We start from the raw sequence: 13,164 nt of genomic DNA on the forward strand, positions 1-13,164 counted from the left end.
TTCTGAAGGCATGAGGCACAGGGGAAACATGCAAGCCATTAACTTGCCAAGGTCACCGTAAGGTTGGTGCCAGGATTCCAAGCATTTCAGGATTTTGTGCCATGCTTGGGGATGAATTTCCTCCCTGCCTGCCTTCCTAGAAAGAATAGCTCTTTATGGCGCCAGATGATTTCTCACTTTCTTTATGTAAGGAGGATCAGCAAATTACACCCTGATGCCAATTCTGGAGGTCGCCAACAGGAGAGAAGGCAGAGGTCCAAAATGGCCCTACATTTGATATTGCCTGAAGATGAGTTTGACAGCTCTCTGGCAGAGCATCCCTCACAAAGGGATTGAAACAGTTGTGAACATGGCCCATCTGTGAGTGCCATATGGTGAGAAGATTCTTCACCAACAAGCAGGTATGAACAGGTTGAGTCTTGCCACTGTCGACATGAGGGAGGACCAACTCTCTGGCTGGACTACCCAGATGTCGCTGTATCAGATATTGCCAAGGAAGCTCTCACTGCAGGGATCATATTCACACATTTACATCCTTCCACATCATGCCTTTCCCCATTGTGGTTTTCATAGATCATAGGTTGGCATAAGAAATTAAATGGGAATTTTTTGGGAGTCTTGCAGAAGCTGCAGATGACCTGTGAAGGCCAGCAGGAGACACAGAGTCTATGACCAAATACATAACCCAAATTTTAGAATAAGGTACTGTATACACCCAATAAAAGAAAAAGGAAAAAATCAGACTTCTTCTCTGGTACAAAGGGAAAGCCAAAAAATTTTATGCAAATTTTCCAGGTCGTGGGCGCTGCTGCTCCCCTAACCCCACAATGTGGAAGGGATAATTGTATTTTTATTATCTGCAGCTAATCATTATGGCAGAACGGTATTATGCATTGAGCACAAAACTTGGAGTCAGGAAGTCCTGGGTTCAAATTCTGCCTCATTCACTTAGTAGCTGTTTGATTAAGAAATTTGCTTCATTTGTAAAATGAAAGGGATAGACTTTTTTTGTTTTGTTTTGTTTTTGGTTAGGCAATGGGGTTAAGTAACTTGCCCAGGGTCACACAGCTAGTAAGTGTTATGTGTCTGAGGCTGGATTTGAATTCAGGTCCTCCTGAATCCAGGGCCAGTGCTCTATCCACTGTGCCATCTAGGTGCCCCCCCCCCTTTTTTTTTTGGTTAGGGGATAGACTTAATGGCCTCTAAGGTCTTTTACAATTCTAAATCTTTAATAGTAATGATAATTGTTAGTACTCTAAACATTCAAGTGTTAGCTAGTTTTGAGTTTTGCAAAATTCTTTACAAATATCTCATTTTATCCTCACAACAACACTCAGAGGTAGGGGTTATTATACCCATTTTACAGATGAGGAAACTGAGACAGACAGAGGTTAATGACTTGCCCAGTATCACACAGCTAGTAAGTGTTGGAGACTAGATTGGAATTTAGGTCTTCACTCCAGCTCTAGCATTCTATCAACTGGGTCAAACAGCTGCCTATAATCCTATGTTCTTTTAACCCTGTGATCATATCCTTTCTCACAATGTAGGGAAACCTTGTTGGCAGCATCAGAAGGAAGAGTAATAAACACTTCACTAGAGAGGTAAATGAGGTGTGAGGTAAGTGAAATTTATAGCTCACACAATTTGCTTAACTAGTGAGAGGTAGAGTAGTGGAACTATAAGAACATTAAATTTAGAGTCAGAGAATCTGGACCTGCTGCTTGTGTCTACATCACCTCGGTCAAGTTATTTACCCTCACTTGGTTTGGTTAGCTCATTTGGTTAGGCTATGATACTAAGTAAACCAAGGTCAGTGATCCACGCCAATATAGAGAGTAGCATAATGCAGTGGAAAACCTAACGGATTTAGAATCCAAAGACCCACCCTTTCTCAGCCACAGTTTCCTCATCTGCAAATTTAAGGGGTAAATCTAAACAATCTCTATGGTGCCAGCTATCAAATTGGTGATCTTATCACTCACAAAATGGGAATAATGGTGTTTATACTACCTACTTCTCAGGATTGTTATAAACATTCAAGTATTATAAAAACGTGAGTTGTTTATATAGTGAGTACCTGGACTAAAATTCAGTCTGTGAATGGCGAGTAGGAGTGGTAGTGGTAGTGAAGGCAGATACAGCAAAATGACTACCAGGCTAGATTCGCATGATAATTAAATCAGCATTAATCAAAATTAACATTAATTAAATAATACAATTAAATAAATGTTATTATTCATAATAATAAGCACAATGGCAATATAGACTAGAGTCTGGTGACCATTTCACAGTATCTCCCATTACCACAATCATCTGTACTCCCCCTTCATAGCTGGAATTTTAGTCAAGGTGCTCAGTAGTAATAATAATATCTATTATTCCCTTAGTGTAAAGAACTCCTGGTATGGAAACTACTTGCACTGCTATATAGCTTCAGCAACTCATAACCTTAGAAAGCTACCTGAGTTATCCTATTGACATGGTTGAGGTGATACTTCCATGCCTTCCATAGAGATAATGTGTATATGGAGATATGGGTCCTACAAAAAGGGTACCTCTGCAAGGGTACCTTGGGCAGGTTAGTCTGGGGATGATTAGACCATGTAGTAGCATAGGCTGTCCGAAAACTGAGGAGTATGTCTCTTTTTGCCTCCACCAAAGCTGGTGTCCCTGGCCCAAATTTACTTTTTTACTCCATACTAAGTATGGCTTTGCTCCCTGGGCTCCAGTTTCCTCATTTTTTAAATTATAGGGTTGTATTTGTACATATTCAACTTTTCTTTGGGTAGCTAGGTGGTGCAGTGGATAGAGAACTTGAGTCAGCAAATCTAGTCTCATCAACTTACCGGCTTTGTGACCTCAGACAAGTCATTTAACCTCTCCCTACCTCAGTTTCCTTAATTATAAAATGGGGACTATAATATCACCTAACTCACAGGGTTGTTGTGAAGATCAAATGACATAATATTTATAAAATACTTAGCACAGTGCCTGGCACCTAGTAGGGATTTAGTAAATGCTTGTTCCCTTTCCATTTCTCTCTTCCAGCATGGAGTAATAAGATTGAGTACTGTAGTTCCTGAAGTCAGGAAAAATTAGGTTCAAGTCTCACCTCAGATAGTATCTCCGTGATCCGGGCTAAGTCCCAAATTCTCTGAACCTCAATTTCCTCATCTATGAAATGAGTGATGGGAGGACTTTCTAGCTCTAAATTCTATATTCTCTATAGAATTCTGTACAAATTCTGCAATTCTGTATGTGTATAAAAACACCCTGACCCATATCAACAATTTTTTTTTACATTCAATAGTGGGGGAGTTAGTTAAAAAAAAATTAATGGTATAAATGGGAGGTATGGTTCTGGATGGCCAAATTTTAGTTATAAAAACTTAAAAGGCAGAGGTAGCTTAGTGGCATGTTGGATAAACTATTGGGCTTGGAGACAGGAAGATGTGAGCTCAAGTCCTGTCTTGAGTATTTAGCCCTGGGGAAGTCATTTAACCTCTCTGAGCCTTAGCTTTATCATCTGTAAAATGGGGATATTGGCACCTATCTCATAAGGTTACTTCGAGGAGCAAATGAGATAATATATGCAAAGCACTTTGCAAAATTCCAGTATTGCATAAATGTTAGCTAGTGGTGCCACATTCTTTATTAGTCTTATTTTCTGAGCCTGATAGTCAGGATAGCATACTAGATAGAGAGTCTGTCTGGAAGCTAGGAGATTCTGTGGTAGCTGTGCGATCCTGGGCAAATCATTTAAGTTCTCAGACTTTAGGCAACTAAGGCTATAAATTGCAGAGAAGGTCCAGACCTGAACTGGTTAAAGGTATTTCCCCACCTAAGAGTTCCCTGTACCAATGAAATCATAGGTCAAGCTCCTTTACTTATCTTCTATATAAGGCAAATCAAGGCTACTATGAGGCCAATACATGGAAAATCTTTTTTAATCCCTGTAAGGTCTATGATTTCATAGTGTAGGAAGTTCTTTCACCAACAGAGATTACCACCCCTCTGTGATGGGCTTTGGGGGATGCTGTGGCTGAAATAGTTAATACCTTGCAAGTGACAGGACAGGCCTCTCTGAACTTAGTTGGGCATTTCCTGAGATGACAGATATACAGTCTCTTATCTCGATTGTATGTAAAGTCTTTCCAGCTTAGCAGACCTTTCCCTGATTGTGATCTACAGACCTGGCCTTTGAGGGCCCGGATACACCTCCCTTTCCTATTGAACATAAACAAAATAAGTATGAGATTTAAAATCAATAAGGGCTGTCTTATTTTCTTTGACACAAGAGATACCCTCTGATAATGTGGCTGAAATACAGCACAGTAGTGTTTTCCACAGACTTACGATGGGAGTTGGCTTTGAAGAACCACTGGTAGGATTATGAAGCAATGGTCTGAGAAAACATTATTGGAAGTAGGACCAATTGGTGTTACAAACAATACCAGCTGGCATTGGTTTTCAGTATGCCTAGGCCTTCGTGCACCAAAGATGGTAGTACATATTTGTGTTTTTTTGAAAACATATATTCTTTAGTTCTTGGGAATCCTGAAGCCCAAAGTTTGATGGGATTATTTATAAGAGACGTTAATTATCTTTAAGACTCGCTTCACTCAAGTCCTTAAGTTTTATCTTGGCATGGAGATGAATGGTATCCCAATGGTTGTGTCAGTAAGTGTGAAGATGTATTAAGTTACGCTAAGTCTGAGCAGGCAGCAGTAAGCCTGATGATGAACTTTTTAATCTATCGTCTGAGGGCCTGATGAGTTTGGGAGGCTCACCAGCAGGGGGCTAGACACTAGGGAAGAATTTTCTTTGAGCGCAATGAACTAATGAAGATTGCTTCTGCCTACTTGGCCAAAACAATCTGTTATCTGTATCAGAAAGGAAGTGCCAAAGTATCAAAATCACAGGATTTTGTGAATTGGGAATGGCACGACTAGCAGTTGCTCACGTGTAGCACGCATGTCCTGTGTATTGCAAATTGAGCTATGGAGTGAATTTACCAAATTCAAGAGAAGTACCTATTTATTTTAGAGAAGGGCATGATTTACTTACTGAGGTAGGATGAAACATGAAGGTAAATCCAAGTCCTTCTAGGTCTCTTCTAACTCTCACACTCTAAAAAAAGGTACTCATGGAGTAATTATTTAGGTGAAAACTTGTCTCTTGATTTGATGCAATAAATCAATGGAATTTTGATTGGTGTAATAGGAGTTTATTAAGTGGTAGCTAAACCACAGGGCCACATTTATGATAGAATTGACGCTAGAAGAACCTTAGAGTCCATCTGGTCTAACCCCCTGATTTTATAGAGAAGGATATTGAGATTCAATAGAGTTAATGAACTTGATCAAAGTCATATAGGTAATCAATAGCAGAGCTATGTTCTGAATCCAGGTCCTCTGAGTCCCAATCTATCACTCTTTTCATGTTGCTAATCTGCCTCACAAATTGAATTGAATGAAGTATGCATTTTTGGCACCGATGACAAGGGGAAGGACATTTTCAGATTGCCCAGCCCTATGAAGGTACATCTTTCCAATTTCCATGTTTCCATCATAGTTTGCTTTCTATGGACTGTACCACAAGATGCCGAAGAAATCCTTGGTAAATGACTTTGACTACAACTTTGGGAGGGTCCTTTACCCACCTCACTACCTCTTTTTCCTTCCCTGGAATAAGACTGTTCAAGTTGAAAAAGACCTTAGGGACACTCCAATTTGAGGAAATTGAAGTTCAAAGGATGCAACTCGCTCAAGGTTATACAAATAATTACTGTAACAGAGTTGGAGCCTGTCTGCCAGGCCAGTACATACCTGTTGATTGATTAACCAATCAATGGGGTGGCACTTGCTGGCTCAAAGAGCTAGACTTGCCTCATCATTAGTAACTGAAATCATCAGTCAATTACACAGTCAAAACAACCCCTGGCATTTTTTTTGCCTTTTGAGGTTCTCAGCTTCATTGGATTTTTCCTTGACATTTGTCTAATTTGTTTGGCCCTTACCATCACTTCAAGCAATCTTGTGTCCTTGGGCATCCACCTCAGAATTGGGAATGACTTCACAGTTTTTGTTTGTAAGAAACCCTTTTATCATTGCAGCCTTTTCCTGCCTTTGGGGTCTTGTGGTCTGGCAGACACTGCTTTTATGGTCTCTCTAAGACAGGCTGTTTAGAATGGGGGGAGTTGGGATGGCTTTCTAATTTTGTCACTAACTTATTATGGGTTCTTGGAAAAAGCCCCTCGATCTTTCAGTATAGGAATTTCTACATTTTAGGATCACAGGTCACAGATTTAAAGCTAGAAGTTACCATAGAGGTAATTTAGCCCATCCTTCTCATGTCACAGATAAGAAAACTGAAGCCCAAAGCTGTAAAATGACCTGCCCTAGATCACTCACATTCTAAGCAGGAGAGACAATATTTGAGCCGATGTCCTCTGACTCTAGTAAGAATAAATTTATTTCCTTGCATCCTACTGCATATTGGTGCTGAATGAATGCATTGCATCTTGCACAGTGTGTGGAGATCTTCCAGTAGAAAGAATGTGCTACAAAATCCTTATAGATTGGATTAAATGAAAGTGAAATAATTTTCTTGATAAACCTGGAAAACATCTTGTTCATTTAGGTAATTCGGACATTGGATTTTTATGGGAATTTTTTTAAACCTAAATTACTTTTCCAAATTGTTAGGTAGCTTGAATTATCTGGCTAATCACTCCCAGGCTTGTGTTTCACATGCCATGTAGTTATCTGGCCAGTAAGTGTTACGCTAATGAATTTTTTTATGACACGCTTCACTAGAGTCCACCAAAGTTAATGAAACCATATGACATGTTTGTCAGGAAATGAAAGACTGACTTGTGCATCACAGAGAATTTTTAAAATGTGCTAATAGAGCTGAGCAAAGAGCAAATGTAAACTTAATGAACAATAGAACAAGGCTTTCCATGCTTTAATAAAATAGCAGTGAAGTTACTGCTAGATTGGATACTATATCTTTCTTTTAACTTTTACATTGCAGAACATATTATTCTCAGTTGGCCATGATTCTAGCCAAAGAAAGCTAGTGAACTTGAAGTTTGAAGGGTGCAAAAAAAGTGTGTGGGTGTAATGACTTGTGTTTTATATTCAACATTAGTACTATTAAGTATCTATGATTTCCTTAATGTAGAGCACTTCCTCCACTGCCAAGTACAGATTATGGTCCCTTATCACTAGAGCACTCAATTTTTGTGAGTTACTCTGATAGAAAACATTCAGCCTCCTGGAAATAGGCCTTTGAGAGCTTAGACTGGGCTTCAGATGCTGGGAAGAGAGTTTGTCCCTAAGCTTGTAACTAAAAACATTTCCAGCTTCATAAAATAATTGAATTTTGGAGTTGGAAGGGAGATTAGAGACTGTTTAGTCCAACTTGTAGCTGACCAAGCATTCATACCATAATATTGTTCACAAGTAGTCATTCTACCTTTGCTGAAGGACCTCCAGCAAGGCGAAGTTTAGGGCAGCTAGGTGGCACTGAGGATAAAGTGCTGGGACTAGAGTCAGGAAGACTCATTTTCCTTAGTTCAAATGTGGCCTCAGATCCTTACTAGCTGGGTAACCCTGGCCAAGTCACTTCACTCTATTTGCCTCAGTTTCCTCATCTATAAAATGAGCTGGAGGAGGAAATGGCAAACCTCTTCAGTATCTTTGACAAGAAAATCCCAAACAGGGTCATGGAGAGTCAGAAAGTTGGACACGCCCACACAGCCATGAGAGGGAGCCTGCTCCCTCCTGAGGAAGCCCATCCCACTTTTGCATAGATCTAAGTGTTTGTGCCCCCTCTATTTTGAAATCCGGCTCTTCCTCTGTCCAATTTCCTTCTACTTGTTGTTAGTTCTGCCTTCTAGGGTCAAGCAGAAGAAGTTTGTTTAAGCCATCTTCCACGTGACAGCCCCAAACATACGTGAAGTTAGTATTGCATTTCCTCTTAGACTTCTTTTATCCAAGTTAGGTATCCCTGGTTTTTAAAGTTATCCTTATTTGGCTTTTTCTCTAGCCCGCTGGCCATCCTGGTGGTCTTTGATTGTACATCTTGTAGTTGATCCATGGCATCCCAAATTATAGGACACGGAATTGAATATGGAATCACAGGTGTGGTCTGGCCAGGGTAGAATGCAGCAAAACCACAAGCACTCTTGTTCTGGATACTATGAATCTCAAGGTGCAATAGTAACAAGAATGAGTAATGTATAACATCTGTATAGTAATGACTATGTATTATATATAATCTATAATAACAATGGACATCAAGAGCTTCACAAGGCTTTGTGTTGAGTTGTATTGGGTTTATAGGCTGATGAGACCCCTAGTTTCTCACAAGCTGTTGTCTAGCCATACCTATCCTACTTTGTACTTAACGTAATTGCTTTTTAACCCAAATATAGCACTTTACACTTATCAATTAAATTCCACCTTATTAGATTCATTCTATTATTCTAGTCTGTTGAGATAACTGAATATTGATTTCTGCCATCTTCTGTGTTATCTAAGCTTCCCAGTTTTCTGTCACATTCAAATTTTATGAGCAGCCATCTATGGCTTCATCTATATCATTGGAAGAAAAAAGTTAAAGGTAGGCCTAGACAGAGTTTATATTCCTTTGCACAACCTTTGAGAACTAAGGACTACTTTTAGTTTACAAAGAGAAACTGGAGTCAGAATCTTATTCCTATACATATAGTATATGCATATATGTCTACATACACACATAAAATGACAATAAAATGTTTTTATTGAACTTTAAATTTTAAAAAATGTTTTACCTATTTATTTCATTTTACCTTCAATCACCCTACGAGGGAATTATTTTAGGTAGCGTCTCATTTCCAGTTTTTACATGAAGAAATTGAGACTCAGCTTAATTGACTTGCCCTAGGGTACACAATTAGTAAGGGGCAGAAATTGAATTTTGTATTCCTGATTGCAAGTCTGGAATTCTCTTCACTGATCTACTCTCATATATATATATATATATATATATATATATATATATATATATATGTATATATGTATATACGCACATATGTATATGTATATATGTATGTATATATGTATATGTATACACATACATATATAATATACATACATATGTATATATATACACATACATTTTATATATATAAGAAGTATACCTAATGTATTTAGATAATATTCCCAGGACCTGATAGTCTTTCAGAATAAAAAAATTACCTGAGATCTAGGCTGAAATTCAGTTTCTTTTCTTATGTGGGTGAAACACCGTTTTCTTGTAAGTTCTTTAAGGTTATATGAGTGATCAAAATTTTCTGTTCCTATGGACCTTTATGGGAACCAAATTGATGCTCCACTCATGTTAGCTCAGATTTTGTCATATTTTTATCCACCCTTATAAAATGGAGTCAAGATAATAGATAAACTTAGTAAATAACATTAACATCCTGAGATTTTTTTTCTTTATCTGTCTCATTGTGACTATTAGAATCCTTATTGTGTCTTTTCTCAGGTATTATGAAAACCTCCTAATTGGTCTCCTTGCTTCTAGTCACTCCCCTCTTTAATCCTCTACCCCAGTTCAGGTTCTCCTAATTTCCCCTCAAGATTATTGTAATAACTTCCTAATTGGTCTTCCTGCTTCTGGTCTTCCCCTTTTCCATTCCAACCTTCTTCACATAGCTGCCAAATTTATATTCCTAAAACATTGATCTGATGATATCATTTTCCTAGTAAAAATCTTTTTAGTAACCCTTATGGCCTCTAGCAGAAAATACAAAGTTCTCAGCTTAGACTTCTACAATCTGATTCCCACTTTCCTAAAGAGATAGTGCTGGTGCCATAATAGAATGCTGAACAATTAAAGAAAATTTGAATTCAAATCCTGCCTCAGACATTTACTAGCTATGTAGCTCTGGGAACATTGTTTAAATTTGCTGAGCCTCAGTCTCTTCTTCATGCACTCCCTCTTCCAGGTTCACCTGCTAGCTGGCCATATGATATGGTCTTTACACATGATATCCCTATGCCTGGAATATAATCCCTCCTCACTCTGGAGCAGCCAATGATAGATGAGCACATAGAAGATCTCTGATTCTCCTTCTCTGAACCCAATAAACTGCTCCCACAGCCAATAACTGATCAGTTGTGAACCAGAATGACAATGTGTTTTAGGTATAAGTACCTGTGGGAAATAGCTCATTTGAGACCACTTCACCCGAAGACATGCACATTTTTGTATCTTACCTGTCTGTCTCCTTGCCTAGACTCCCAACAAATGTATAGAATAAAACCTTTTACTGATTGTAGTTTTAGTTGGAAGAAAACATTTTTTCTTGCCATCAGAATTTCTTCCCAGACTGCAATGTGAATGAATGATTTTTCCCTTCCTCCTTTTCTTCCGTCACTAATTTTCAGTGGTAGTCTAGTATTCTGCATTAGTTGTTAAACATTTACTAAGTGTAAGTTAGTTTCATAATGTTTTACATTATATTATAAATATATTACAGCAGCATCTTCCTTTTCTATAAACAGATGTCAAACTCCTTGAGAGAAGACACTGCTTATTCATCTTTGCTTTTCTTTCATATCCCAAGACAGTGCCTTGCAAATAATAAACATTAGTATATGGTTTTTGAATGTATATGTATAAATGAATGCATAATCCACATGCTTTCTCTGCTTCTTGATGAGGCACATGAAATGAATTATTGGGTTGGATATCTTTACCTGAGATATCCTGTTTCTGCAATATCATAAATACACAATTCAAGTAAAAAAATACAGTGAGCATATGCTTAATGCTATGAATTGTGGGACTCTGAGCCTGCAGAGTATGCCTGGAAACAGACGAATTTGCTGGGTGACTAAACAGGTCATATTTTATCTATAGTATGGAGGGAGTGTGAGACAGAGACAGACATCCAAGAAAAATAACCGAGAGAAGGAGTTTGCAATAAACAACTGAAGAAAGTGACTGCGAATTCCTAATTATGAGAGATCTAACTCTAGGTTTCTTGAGTGGATAATTCTCATTAATTGAAGAAAGTCTTGGACATAAGTCTGCTTATGGCATAGTAAGCAAGCTGAGGGATGAAAGGTTAGCTTTGAAAATTGGCGACATAACCTAAACGAGGTCAATATTTCTGGCCTGAGCTGTGACCCGTTATTATAAGCAAGGGCTGAAACAACTTTAGTGAAATAATCTTTTCCCAAATGCATTTAAAAGTCTTTATGTACATCTAACATAGCTATTATAACTTTCTTGTTAGCAATATTGCTCAAGTTATCTGAAATATTCTGCAAAAGTGTTTCATATTACAAAGCTGTTCATTGCGATGGTTGAATGCACACATTACTAACTTACCTACTCTGCCTGAAGATATCAACTTGAGAGTGTTTCCCACAAACATATTTAAGATTGCATGATATTTCACTATTTCCTTCTTCTCTTGACATACTTCCTTCATCAGGTTAGGGGGTGGATTAGGATTAGCCTTTAGTGCAACATAACTTTAAACAGATCCTGTTTTTTTTTTAAAGTGTAGCTTGTCTATATAAAAATTATGATTTGAACCTGGACTCAGTTCTGTCAATTTTGAGACCAAAAAATAATCTTCATTGCAGTTTATTTCAAGAATCTCTTAGAGACCTCAACAGCTTGAAAACAATAGGGTTGAACACCAATGAGTGTCTAGAAATTAAGAGTTAATTGTAGAGAAATGTTCAGATGGTAGCACATTCTGCATTTTTCTATGCCAGTAACAGACTCTTCTCATTTGTGCACCTGTTAAATTATTTCATATTCCTTACTTCCAACTTGAATTCAAACTCCTCTAGGCAGTAATCTCTGATCTTCCCACTTGGTAATGACCTTTTCACCTCTGATTTCACATAGCAGTGTTTGCACATATCTTATGCATTTCTTATGTATGATTTTATTTAATGTTCATCATTAACCTGAAGAACTGGCTAATCTTTGATTTTCAATATTACATGAAATAAAAGAAAATTACTCTTCCACATGTTTACATGGTTTAATTTACCAAGACAATCAGCATCTCCTAGGAAAAAGTTACATATAAATTTGTGTAGGTCTTTTATGGTATTTGGATTTCTGCTGAAGTTTAAACATTACAAAACCATTTTGCTTAATGTTGAGCATTGAATTATTAATTCTATGTGCCTATACACATTATAGACCACATGTAGCGAGCCTATTCATTTGGTAATAAATATTAATAAATAACTTCAAATAGCTAGAGGGGCACTACTGAAGTGTGAAGGACCATTTAAGAGCATCTGAAAATAAATTTAATAAGCATTCACTAAGACTTGACCATGTTCGCAGAACAATATTACATCATGGGAGAAATAATTTATCCTTCCATGCAATATAAAGAAAATATTGTTCAAAATGGACCTAGATTTTCTCATCATCAAACCAAATTTCTCAGTCATCATATTTCATGAGTACTTCAACAAATATTTAGTGCTTTGTTTTGAATGGTCAGATATACCTTGACATTACATTACTATAAATATTCATAATTTTATTGATAACTATAGAATCATAGCATTTTAGAGAGGCAAGGGGGCTTCATAAACATTTGGCTCGGGGACCTAATTTGAAATGAAATAAAATGAAAAAAATAAAAAACTGAAGTCTAGATCATGCAAGTTACTTGCCCAGAGTGACATCACTTATTAATGTCAGAAGTGAAACTAGAATCTAGGACTACTAGTCAGTAGTCTTGTTTTTTCTTTCCATTGTAGGGGAGTTAAAAGAAAAAAATCACTTAAATATCATGCCAAAGAAAGCCTAACATGGAAAGTACATTTTTCTAGAATGGTAGACATCCACATGTGTAGAGTTCGCCAGCGGTCTGGAACTAGTTCATTGCTGTTTAACATTTTAATCAGTTGTATGGGTGAAAACATAGAAGTCATAGTTTGTCAAATTTGTAGACAGCACAAATCTGGAAAGCTTAACTAACACCCTGGGTGACAGAGTCAAGATTAAAAAAAAAATCTCAGGATAGAACATTGAGTTGGATGGAATATATGAAAGTGAATGGGAAATAATGAAAAGTTTTCTAGAGTTAAAAAATCAAATGCTTACTCCAGATCAGGA

Source organism: Phascolarctos cinereus, unplaced genomic scaffold, assembly GCF_003287225.1.
Source record: "Phascolarctos cinereus isolate Bilbo 61053 unplaced genomic scaffold, phaCin_HiC Scaffold_726;HRSCAF=1367, whole genome shotgun sequence".
NCBI lineage: Eukaryota > Metazoa > Chordata > Mammalia > Diprotodontia > Phascolarctidae > Phascolarctos > Phascolarctos cinereus.